General features: G+C 36.1%; 1 protein-coding gene and 1 long non-coding RNA gene across 2 annotated transcripts in view; both read right to left on the bottom strand.

The window, feature by feature from the left end:
* The window catches only part of LOC139115135 (uncharacterized), a 133,248-nt gene that overhangs the window by 15,336 nt on the left and 104,669 nt on the right, over window positions 1-13,243 (bottom strand). The gene's annotated exons all lie outside the window — the stretch shown is intronic.
* Window positions 7,530-9,134, bottom strand: LOC139116432 (uncharacterized). Its single transcript, XR_011548289.1, has 3 exons — window positions 8,986-9,134; window positions 8,115-8,276; window positions 7,530-7,647 (listed from the first exon to the last, which is right to left on the bottom strand). It is a non-coding gene; the product is annotated as an uncharacterized lncRNA (long non-coding RNA).

The raw sequence follows: 13,243 nt of genomic DNA, 5'->3' as shown, positions 1-13,243 counted from the left end.
TTTAAATGGAAAAGAATCAACCGCTGGGCAATTATAAAAATGAAGTGAACTTTATAGCAATAGTAAAAAACATGTCAAGTGTGTGTACAAGAACTTGAGAAAACTACCAAGTAAATGTTTATGCAGTGTGTCTGTATTAAAAAGATTGGCAGTTTATGCTGTATGTAAATCCCAAGCAAATCTGATAGAAATGCATATATAACATGAGTATGAGAAATGAATCATTCTTGTATTGTTATGCAAATTTTTGAGGACCAGTGGATTTTACCTTTGGACCAGTGAAAAAAAAAAACAGGTCACTGGTCCTGGGACCAGTGGGAAAAAACAGAAATTTTCAGGCCCTGGTAATGGATGTTGTTGTTCAGAGCGGTAGCATGGCGAAAGGTGGCTGTCAAGGCCATGTGGGCCGGTAAGCAGCTTTTCAACTGGCTATTGATGAACGCGATGCAGCAATATTCAGAGGTGTGTATGACAGTATATTTGTGATTGATGGCTTAAATATCGATAACTAAATAAATGATTTTCATCCGCCGTGTATTCTTATTTTTTGAAAACTGAACATACCATACGCAAAATTTCCCGCATTTTCCCACGTGAGCGTGACATTTCGGATGTTCACGATGCGTCATCGACATGGTCCAGCACTAAAAAGACCTCCGGGTCAACTCTATTTTTGATAAAGCTTAAAGGGACAAAGTCAGCCATTTTTCATGAATTTTGTTTGATGCGATATACTACTTATTTTGTTTGACATGTTGAAAGATACTGAATGAATGAGTGACCATACATATATTCGACCCCAGTTTTATACAAATTAAGTAAAACCATCGCGAAAACGAATTAATGGTCATGACCATTAATTCATTTTCGCGATGGTTTGCATGTATCGTGTCTAAAACCGGGTCGAATATAGCATGGTCAGCCATTCTTTCGGTATCTTTCGACATGTCAAACAATATAAGTAGTATATCTCACATCAAACAAAATTCATGAAAAATGGCCGACTTTGTCCCTTTAAATTGCTTGTGTATTTGGAAAACATGTTCGGTCACGACGGGATTCCTTTTTATGTCCGCTAAATGTATTATCAAATTTATTCATGATGACCCATATAGCTAGGGAAACAGTTCTGTTTCATCAGTGTGATTATTCTGATCATCTGTTCTCTTGAGTTTTACACAGTATCTTTCTGCCGTGTTTTATGATGAATAAACACGGATCATTATGAATTTTCATTCCTCTGCTTGTTTTAAATCAGTGCATGACTGATGTAGAATTGTCATTGTGCTTGTAGCCTGAGAGCGAGAAGACAAAAAAGCTACACTTGTGAGATTGGACATCATGTATCTTGTTTATCAGCTTTAATTAGTTTATTGAGGCGACATGTCTTGTGTGATACATATGGTGTTTTGATCTAATTAAATCATTTGTTCTAGCCTGAAATATGTTTATGCCTGACAACATACAAGCAAACTAGACTGAAAATATTGTAAATATTTGCTCCAAAATAGGTGACGTGACTGTGACACCTCAACACTTTTATCTGGTCACAGTATAAGTGGCTGAAAAACAAATGCGAAAAGTATGTTATTTTCCTGGATCTATTTGTGTTGATTGTGATAGACATTTGTGAACAGCATAAATGTCACAAAACCCTGTTTTAAATGATAAAAATTGTTCTAAAGTTGAACATGAACTTTTTATATTGATGCAGGTTGTTTACGACATGTATTGAAAATTCCAAAGAGTGGTTGTGTGTGTAGGAATTTACAAATTCCCCACCCGTATGTGGGGGATTTACTTGGTTTAGGTGGGGATTTTCCGGATTGTCTTGCCCAGGGGGTGGGGCATTTGGCAGATTTCACAGGACTAATTTCCAAATCCCCCACTAAACCCCGAGGTGGGGTGGGTGGGGGTTTACATTGACTGGCGCATAACTTCTGCCAACTGCCGTACACGTTGCCCTTTCCGAATTGACGTTTCGCTTGACCGAAAGTATCTCTTTACAGTACCCCGTTGTCAATACAGATTTAGCCTTATAGTGCTTTATAGATTGCCTAAGGCTCCAAAAATAAAAGTGAGTCTGTGTTATTTCATTTGAATGTTTACGTTCCAGTTTTCAGTGGAAAAAAATCGATCTTTGTAGAACGTAAATCAACGTGAGAAAGATACGGTAGAGCAGTTACCAGTTCATCTCTCTCTCTCTCTCTCTCTCTCTCTCTCTCTCTCTCTCCTCCTCTCTCTCTCTCTCTCTCTCTCTCTCTCGTCCAGCATACCATTTTCAATGGTGTTATTTTATTTTATTTTATCGACATAAACACAGTCCCTTCACGAGGGGCTGTGACATGTACCGGTTCGCGTTCATCTCCTTGCGCTCGCTTTTTTTATTCCTGCCGTGTTTCATATCATACACACTGAACTTGAGTTGCTAAATGTTTGCGGTCTTATAATAACGTGAATAGAAGGATACACGTTAGACACGGTTAGATGCAAGCATTGACGGTGAAGTGATAGTGAAATTCAAGCAATATACTTTGGCAGTCTTTCGTCTACAGGACGTGTGATGAACGCGAAACTCACATTGGCAAACCAGCTACTCGTAGCAGCAACCGCGTACGCCAAAACAAATTCCTAGTGACAAGTTTAATATTTGAAAGTCGAAATCAAAACGGCGACAACAGTGAAAAGATGAAAACGTCGATACGACATTTTTGTGAAATGCAGAGGCCGAGAGGAACTCTGTAACCGCTATCGCTTCTTCCTAATGAAACTTACAGGCAAATTACCTCGTCCGTAAAATGAAATAAACAGCAATACTGAACCATCCAAGAAGCCGCAATCCTAAAGACGTCCATTCTGCAAGTGAAATTCCACCATTCAGAAAGTTACAATGTTAAACACAACAGCAAAAACACGATTGAGTGATGGTGTCGGATGCGCAAAATCCACGCACTCTCCGTAATTTTTAACATTGCTCGGATAGGGAGAGAAAGTTTAATTTGCTCCTTGGCATTTAATATTTGACTTGACCTCCAATTTTCAATTCACACGGTGTCCTGATGTTTCAAACAAAAAAAGTTCATCGTCTCTGTCATTTTGAACATGTCATATATATCCCTTTCTTTACGGCTCGCTAGCTACTCTCAGTCGAAGACATTAACCACGTATTGGAATACTGATCACTTCAAGGCCAAAATTTGCATCGTAACTATGGAGACTAGCGGTTTGTTTCTGAGTAAAACAGACTGAATTCCGAGAACGCGGCAACTATTATCTAAACGCTGCCAATCACAGGATTTGTCAGCTACGTGAAATTAGTAAAATTTGTGAACTTTGATACATTTATCTGTCAATCATTATTGGATGCATCAAAACATGGATAGCCGTCCCGGGGTCATGAACATTTACAAATGACCAACAACTCTGTAGCGGATCGATACTTTTTGACAAAATGAATGGGCCGAGGCCTTAATGGTATCCTATATTGCCCAAGTGCCCATTCCGTATGTCTTAATTGTTTTGCAAGATTGTGAAATTGTCGATAGCGGTTCGTAATATTTTTTTATTTGTTTCGTATTTTTATGTAGCCTGATGTTCAAATAGGACTCTAAAGTTGTATGTAACCATGCGAACATCATGGAAAACAGACTTTTGTTTTAACGCACGACTTTTGAAGACTTTGTGTAGCCAATGGTCTTCATGATGTTTGAACTAATAGTGTTCCCGCTGGTATGGGATATACAGTAAAAGCTAGGCTTTACCGCGGTTTTTTTTAATTCGTGTAATGCACTTATCAGTGTTTTCCACGGGGACAGGAGTGCTGGGAAATTGATCGAACATCGTATTCCGGCAACTGGGAATTTGATCACTACAGTACGCCCAACAGGTGGGGATTTGACAATGTCCCAAAATAGTAATTTTTGTTTACTTTATTTACATTATACTTGCAATGTTCCGTTCAGTTCAGCTTCGGCATGCAGATTCTAGCATCGGAATGGATCGATTTTCGTGCAACAATATGATACAATATTGCAATAATGCTCGTCTAGGGAGTGTTCTCCTGCTAAATTTAGCATAACGGTGTCGGGCCTGACAATAACGACAAGACAATGACTTCATTAGTTCTATATTTCAACCGATTTGGAATTTACGTTTACACAAATGTAAATAGTACTGCCCTTAATTCTCTGTTTTCTTGGCTTTCATCTTCATTTGTAGCGTTCAAAACACACGGTTAACTAAGAGTGAGATTCTTATGTCAAGCTCATTTTCATGTTTAATTAATGTCTGTAATTAGGCTATGTATCAATATTCAGTGCATCGATTTAAATTGGTCCTTTGCCTTTTGCTGATCATATCTAGTGTTAGTTGCAGTAAAAGGTTCATATCTATGACATTTTAATCAATAGATCATTTGCATATTTAATGAAACTTTAATAAGGCAGTGTATCAAAATGCATTTGATTGGACTTCTTGGAGTACATTGGTTATACTTACTAATAGATTTATTCATACTAAAAATATGATGACCATGTAAATCTGATTTAAAACGTGTATCTAATGAAATTCTCTACTTGGTTTATATGTTGAAAGTGAATGTGATATTTGATATGACTTCTAAGCTTCAGCAGCTATACTTACTTTAAGTCATGCTTGAAGTTTATGAGTATGTCATATTATAATAAGCTCATTTACACATTTGATGCCTATAAGATAGGCCATGAACAAAACTGAATGAAGTTAATTTGATCCAAGATTCGTTAACATATATGCTTTCACTTAATGAGCATACTATGAGTCCTCATACTTACATTTTGCAATATTTTTTGGAATACATTTTTGAAGTTTGATGAGTTTCCCCATATCATAATTAGTTCATTTGCATATATTTGCATACATTTGATATGTATATCCCTTTTTCTCTCCACAGATTTCTGAAGAGCTGACCATAATAAATAACCAATTAGCCTGTGGCATTCACCTCCGGGAGCACAGAAACGACAGTGAAAGATGTCAACTGTCAATCATGCCAAATTCACTTACTTTCACCTGATCATGTCATTGCTCCTACACAATTTGAATGCATAACAGTCCGACAAAACAACCCATCTGGAATCATTCATGTCATAATTCCAAAGTTGCACTTCAAAAGTTTAACTTTTTCTAACTTTATTGTAATTGTTGTGTAAATTCCTGAGTTTGTTCTTTGTCATTGTATAGTGTAATTTGCAAAAAACACATTGTTTGTTCATTTATTAAAACTAATTGTCTTGCTTCATTTACTCTAGTAAAAGAGTTATTAATACTCCTGTGTCATGTAATCATTGTCAATGAAATATTTTGGTATTCCATTATTTATATACGCCCGTGTAACTTCAGAGACCCCGTGCTTGCTTTATATCGGAACGCATATTCTATTTTTTTGTAAATTTTTATTGTGACAAATTCTGTTATTTCAATTAATCTTGCATTTTTCCACTATTTCCGCGTGGGCAACTTAAGTTTTACTTTGATTTAATATCAGTTCTATCACCTCTGCACCCTGCACGCCAGTGCACTTTACCGTGTGATCTAATATGTTTCACCATCGATTATTTTGACAACTATTACAATTACAAGACCGTCCATAGAACACAATTCACATATTTTATCGCTCTTAGGATGGGTCTTAGTCTCAATTGTTTAAGTATTTATGCAAGTAAAAATATTATCTCAGGAACACTGTCTCTTTTCAATGCCAATGAGAACTACATCAGGTCTAATTCTGCGTGGGTTTCTACAGTCAAGTAATCATTATGAAGTTTACATAGAATTTAAGTTAAAGTTGATTACATATTCCTTCTGAAACGGGGGAAGTTTACCCTTTTTGAATGAACAGCACTTTACACCTTGAACGCTAAACAGCTTTATCCTATTATTGATAAATATGTTTGCTCTCAACCGAGTATTATGACCAGTATTGCAAATTGCATTGATGATATACTTAGTATATCGTGAATTGATTATGTACATTATTTTACCTTGTGTAATTTGTGGGTAATTCATTACTGGATTTAACGAAGAAATCTCACTTCCATAACGAGATTGGGGCCCTTGGGTTAATGCTTGATAGTGTTGTCCTTGATAATATTGTCCAGCTTGGATTAATCTTTCCGTTGGATTAGATGGGAATCCTGTCAAAAATGTACAGTAAAAAAGCGTCTCCAAGTTTCCATAAAATGGAGAACTGCATTATATCACTGACTGATTTACACTTTTTAAATTCGCCAGCAACATCGTTCAAATTACATAATTCACAGTTAATCTTGATAAACCGTTTTAATAATCAATTCAACTTAGTTTTTGGAATCTATATGATGCTGTTATACTTGACTCTTGAAACAAGACAGAAAATCCCTAGCATAAAAACTATCTGTGTCGAGTTTTTATCAAGGTTTTTATGATGATGTGATGATGATACCTTGTGTATTTCGTTGAGGCAAGTAAGGCTGTGGTACACATGTATTGAAAGAATTGCTCTGACTTTCATAATTGTATGGATGCCTGTGGGTTACAGAATAGCGCTGTCTTTGATAATCTTGCCAAGCTTGAATTTCTCTCCCCGATGAATTACCTGAAAGGGACGTAAAAATACAATAGCAGATGTATTTTTTCATAAAACTGACGAACTGGAATATGGCAATCGTTTCCTACGAAAGGCTGACAGTTGATTTTTCTCAAATAAGAAGACAACTATTTCGTAACGATTGGCAGTAAAATATTTGACGCTTACAACTTAATCTTAGTTAAGTTTCCTTGATACAGGCAGTTCTACGCTTGAGATGACATCTTAAGCATAATGAATAGCGCTGTGTACATTATCTTACCCGATGTAATTTGAGATGGTAAGTTTAATATAGACTGCCGTGGATTGAATGAATCACTCCGACTTTCATAATTGGCTGGAAGCCTTTGGTTTGAAGAATATCGTCGTCTTTGATAATCTTGCTCTGCTTGAATTCTCGTTCCCGTTGGATCTGATGATGTCTCTGTCAAATATATACAATACAGGAAGTATGTTGAGTTTTTATGCAATTGACGTATCGGGACCAATTCCCTATTTGTTCATAACTAGGCTGCACGAATTATTTGCTCGGTCATTCTTGTTTCTGTTTGAAAACAACCGGAATTGGCAGAGAAAAAGAGTGGTATGTCTCTGCTGTGTACCTGTCATTGCGACAAAAATAGACTGAAAATGTTCCCAATTGTTTCTGTTTAATTCTGCTTTGAAAAAGATCCGAATACAAAGATAGAACGAGAACAGCCAGAAGTCTGACTGCGCATATGTCCATGTCTAATCATTTATCAAAAACTACGCTAAATAATTTTTGTTTGTAATGATTAGCAGTGACACCAAGGATGCCAGCAATTTCAATCATCTTAAAACACAAACTGTCATTTATACAAACTTCATTCACCCAATAACAAAATGACAAGCATAAGCTTATCTAAGTATCATGACTTTTACTATGTACATTATCTTACCATGAGGCATTTGTCCTGACTGCCGTGTAGTGGATGAACTACCCAGGCTTTCATTATGCAATGGAGTCGTTTGGGTTTCAACTTGTCTGTGAACTCCACTTCTGATGGGATTGCGTGAATACACTTTAAAAATATAAACATCTATTGTGAGTATATTGCTAAATTGGTATGGACTTTGATTGGATCACAAAATGAAACATTGGAGTCACCTCCGATTTCTCAAGGATGTAATCAGTCAAATAAATACTATTTAGAGACGAGACTATAATTGACACTTGCTGAGAAAAAATAACATTCATAAGAAATGGGCCATTCCATTTTGACATGGGATGGTCTGCATATAAATTCATGTTATTAAATTGAAAGCCTCATTTTGCTTTTTCGTAGGTTTGGGCAGCCAGTGTATGCGTACTTTTTGTTGCTTTAACGTCAAAGGAATGATCTATAGTGAGTGATAATTTAATCACTCCTTGCATTGTTATTCAATTGTTATGCTAATTCTATTCACCAATGAATGCTGTGACTAGTGAATTGCAATGACAGTACCTATGAGAATCAATATTTTTATAGACGTGTGTATATTATTTTACCTTGTGTTATTTGTAATGGCAAGTTACCACGTCGTGTTTCGAAGGAATCACTCCGACGTTCGTAATTGGATGGAACATTTTGGTTTGCAGGATAGTGTTGGATATGATAATCTTGCTGTGAAGCAGCTTGACTTCCTGTTCCCATTGGATCAGATGAAACCACTGTCGAAAAGGTAAAACAGAGGGCGTGTCCCTAGCTTGTATACAACTTGTGATTTGAAAATATGACGAGTGAATTTGTACTTTTATTTTCGTGCATAAGACACTGCTGAACATGATGAAATCGAAAGTCGGCTTTGCAAATGGTAATACTTGGTGTACAACGTAAGTATTTGTTAATAATAACACAGAGTACCATAGACAGTACTGGTACTCTGTGATAATAACCATAAAAGTGATTTGAGTCCTAAAGTCCTTTCAAAGGTGTGTTATTCAGTTTGCTAAGTGATAAACTGAGAAAAGAACTACCCTATTAACATTTGTTCTGATTACCTTGTTGACATTTATGACGGCTTTTCAATGTCTGGTTTGATTCCTAAATAATTTGAATTTCAATTACGATATTATTGAAAAATCTATGATTTTCAATACTAAAGAGGACCTAACTTTGACTAGAGTGTTTAGTGCATTCCAAAAATATAAGGACAAAACATCAAGAAAGCAAAAGATTTCCCCTCTTCTTTCTTAACATTAGCGGATTAGTCTCAAGAAGCAATAAAATTATGTTTGGAATTACAAGTAGTAATGTCTACACTATCGCCTGAACCCAGCTACAGTCCCTAAATAAAACTGTCTTTGTTTACAAATATTATAGCTGACCAGGTTCAATGAGTTTCATTGCTCTTTGAAGTTACAGTATATCATGACTTACCATGAGTAATTTCCAGTGGAAAGTCTGTTTGTCTTGTATTAAATGAATCATTCGGCTTTCATAATTTGATGAAATCGAGTGAGTTGAAGGATTCAGTTGTCTTTGATAATCTTGCAAAGCTGGAATTCCGCTTTGTGCCAATGAGATAAGACCCCTGATAAAAAATATACAATAGATGAAGTATGCTAAGTTTTCATAAAACGGGCGAACTGCTGGTGGTCCAAGATAACGAAAAAAAACCCAAAACGCAAAATAGTATAAAGTCTGTAAACATAAATTAGCGCAGTAATTTTTTATCACTTTTCTAAGCCATATTCATGCATTCAATTACGATATTTTAATAAACTAGAATCAAGAATCAAATTTCATTTCACTCAATGGAATCCATTGGTTATTTTCAGTCTCAATGAATGAATCAACCTTTTTTAATTGTGTCACTTCATTGTCATTATTTGGCTGTCTGTCACTTTTAACTCTTCAAAATTCAGTAAATCCATAATATTTTCGGTATGATAAAAGAAATTTCTTAAAAGACTGATGAAAGGGATACCTTTTATGACTATCAATAGGTGCGACATTTCACAATCAATACTTGGGACAATGAGATAAATGTATGGATTGATAAAATATATATTAATAATGTAACTAACAAATCTTGAACTTATTAATGTTGTGAATAATCATTCAATGTCGAGTAACTATATTTTTAGAGAGATAAACGACACACAAATTTTGCCACCTTCAAAGATGTCATTTCATGTGGCATATAATTTAGGGCTGATATTTGTTTCTAAATGTGTGTTGCCAGCCTGTTCTCGAAAGCAAATTGTTCTTTGCGAGAAGGGGGCGCTGTTTTAGGTGTACAACAAGTTTCGTGAAGAGTCTTGCTGCAGTGGATCACTCAGGGTTTCACAATTCATACTCATAAGGCCGTGTTCACAACAAACAGTTAGGGGGACTGGAAGAATTCAGGGGGATTCGAAATTTTAAGGGGTAGTAGAGGGGGGACTTGAAAGTTTTGCTCTACCTACAGGTGGGCCTGAAAATGTTTTGGTTCCCCTTTTTTTTACAATTAATGAAATTTAATAACATTCTAATGTCACCCAATTGTTCCAATGTTAGTAACAATCATAAAAGATCTAGATCCATTTCGTATCATTTCATTACTTTTATCTCAAAAAAATCTTAAGGTGTATGAATTTTCATTAAAAAGCAAACAAGTAGGCGTAGTATTGGGGCAGAAGCTGGAACTGTTGATAAGTTTTTCAATAGTTCTATGCAATACACCAAATACAGTTGCTTGCTGTCTCCTTACAGTATGCTGAAACACATATTATTCAGTTTGTCGACAAAGCCTGCATAGGAATATTAGATGATAATTGAATTAGCCCAGACTGATAGTTTTTGTAAATGATTCAAATACTGGTATGTATTCACAGGCTGTGTTGGCAAGCTGAATACTGGACAGTTCAACATGGTGTAGGAGTAGAACAAGACTGCAGTTGTATAAACTGAAAAAAATTGTTGTCAAAATTATCAAAGCTAATATAGCTACTGCCCTGCTGCTGCCTACAGGCAGTGTCACTGTTACTGTATACTATAGCAGTAGTGACAGATATAGCTCTGACTATGAAGTAGCTTAAGAAGAGTGGCGGTGAAACATATTTGTACACAAGATCAGGCCAGAAAGCAACACATGGAAGACCAGGAGACTTGAAAGTTATCAGGGATTTTTGAATTCTAGCATTTGAAAATAATTATATATTTCAAATATTAAAGAAAAAAGATAGGGGTCACCATGCTTGATTTTCTAAATTTTCATATTCTCATTGTAAAATAACACTAATAAAATTTGTGCAGTAAAGAATCTAATTTTAATGAAAAATGAGTGACCATATGGAATTATTTTAATTTTACCAAATTTACCATTAGTTCACCAAACTTTCAGGGATTAAAACGTTTATTTGATGGAATATTTTATCCTTCCTAATTGGTATTGTGAATTTTGTACAACTTATAACAGGTAGCCATTGGCGTGGCCAGATCGAGTTGGATTAACTTAAGTCGGCTTCGACTGACAAATCAAAAAAGTCCACTGATGCACTTAAAAATGAATGAATCTAAGAATTTGCCTTAGGAGTATGGCTCTACAAACTGTTAATAACAGGTAGTGTTAAACATTTCCGAGCAGCACTGCCGAATAGATGTTTATATATTTTTTGCGTGCATCCCTAATACATATGCAGCTATATGATCAGTGTTAACCCCTGAGCAATTATAAAGTGGTGGCCGCGTACGTGGGCCGCCACTCTTTAGTTTTTTGTAAACAATAGAACTAAATACCATAACAATTACTTTATTGTTATGCAAATTGTCTCCACTCTATTATAAATGAAATGTTTTCTGGTCGCAAACAACTTCATTCAACTAAATTTAGTTTGACTAGATAATTCTTATCCCTACGTGTAAATATTTGCGTGCCTTGTTTGAGACACAAAATCGCCTGGCCAATATGGCGGACAAAGTTTACTGAACGACAGATTCAGGTCGTCGGACAACCATAGACAGTAGAGGGGGTCTACTGTCTGTGGACAACACATAAAATTAAGGCTTCCTAACTTTTAAAAATTGCCCTTTTATAGAGTGCACATTAAATGTAGATATTTCGATTATGAAACACGTTAATGTAGAATCATGGACCCGAAAATATTGAACTCTGTCAAATTTTGTTTCAAAATGCGAGTCGGTCAGCAAACGTCCATTTTGAATCAGTTCAAATTTCATGTCATTTGCATAGGTCTGACAAACTTACATTCTTAAATATATCATGATTATTTAGACAAGGCTAGCCTCCCTATTACGTACCGGCATGGTTTCTCCCGATAATGAATAATAGTCTTCCTCAGGTGTACCAACTCTTCGCTTCTTGTGTTCAGCTTCTCCTGTATGACTCTCCCGCGACTCACTGGACGCCATAACTGTTCAACTGAGGTACACTAAAAGGTTAAATGTTGACCATTACTTCCTCATTCTTCATGTCAATAACCTTTGAACCACGTGACATATTACAAACCCGGCGAAGCACGACATGCACAGCTACCTGTACATGATGTATCTATGTCATAGAATTATATTAATCGTTTCTATCAAAGTAGCCTTAGATAACAAAAGAGGCAAGGTTACGCTTACGTTAAAGATGACGCAACTCAGCCGCTACGTTGAATGATTCAAAATCATGAGACAGAAAGTATTGAACTTTGTCAATTTGTTTCAAAATGAAGAGTTAATCGACAAACGTCCAATTTGAATCAGTTCAAATTTACTGCTTTTGCATAGGTCTGACAAAGTTACATTCTTAAATATATGAGGATTATTTAGACAAGACTAGCCTCCCCATTACGTACCGACATTGGTTTCTTGTGAGAATGAGTGATAGTCACTGTCAAGTATATCAACTCTTCGTTTCTTGTGCTCAGTTTCTCCTGCATAACTCTCCGACGACTGACCGGACGCCATAACTAATCGACTGAGGCAAAAAACGGTTCCTTAAAAATTACCCATCGGTTACCCATTATGCATGTCCATAAACTTTGAACCACGTGACAAGGTACAAACCCAATCAAGCACGACAAGTACAACTATCCGTTGATAACATGTATTTCTTGAAATAAAATTACATTAACCGTTTCTATATCAAAGTGACCTTCGATAGCTACAGAGGTAGACCTAACCTTACAGTAACATGCAGCAATTGCTGCGTTGAATGAGTCAAAACCACTCCATCGGTATTGTGCGTGTGAATATTTCAGAAATTTTCAGAAATTAACTTCAGTAAGCGGTTCAGTAGCTGTTGCAAATATCTGAAAATTTGAAGACACACGTTCATTGAAGAAATATGCCTGCAATAGACAAGAGAGCAGTGACTTTTCATGCGAATCAAGAGGTGTATCAATTGCGTGCGTTACTACCAGAAATGACAATTCGTAATATCACGTTGCTGGGATCTAATGGTATCTGAGTTCTCAGTTACGAAAGATACTGATAATATACCCTGTGACTTAACTCGGTATGGTGATGCCATCACAAAGGCAATGTAGTCTCAGCCTTACACAACTCCTTTGATAGTAGTGGCGGTGTGCTGAATGCCATTGCAACTCTTAGATTGTTTTGAAGCTTGCTGTCAAGACAATAGTTTATGTTTAAATTTGCTCCGAATCTTTATTTGTTCTCTGTCTCTATCAAGAACATTAACGTAACC

The sequence above is a fragment of the Ptychodera flava genome, chromosome 17 (assembly GCF_041260155.1).
Source record: "Ptychodera flava strain L36383 chromosome 17, AS_Pfla_20210202, whole genome shotgun sequence".
NCBI classification, from domain to species: Eukaryota; Metazoa; Hemichordata; class Enteropneusta; family Ptychoderidae; genus Ptychodera; species Ptychodera flava.
The sequence above is the reverse complement of the archived record's forward strand: the minus strand, read 5'-3'. Positions and strand labels throughout refer to the sequence as shown.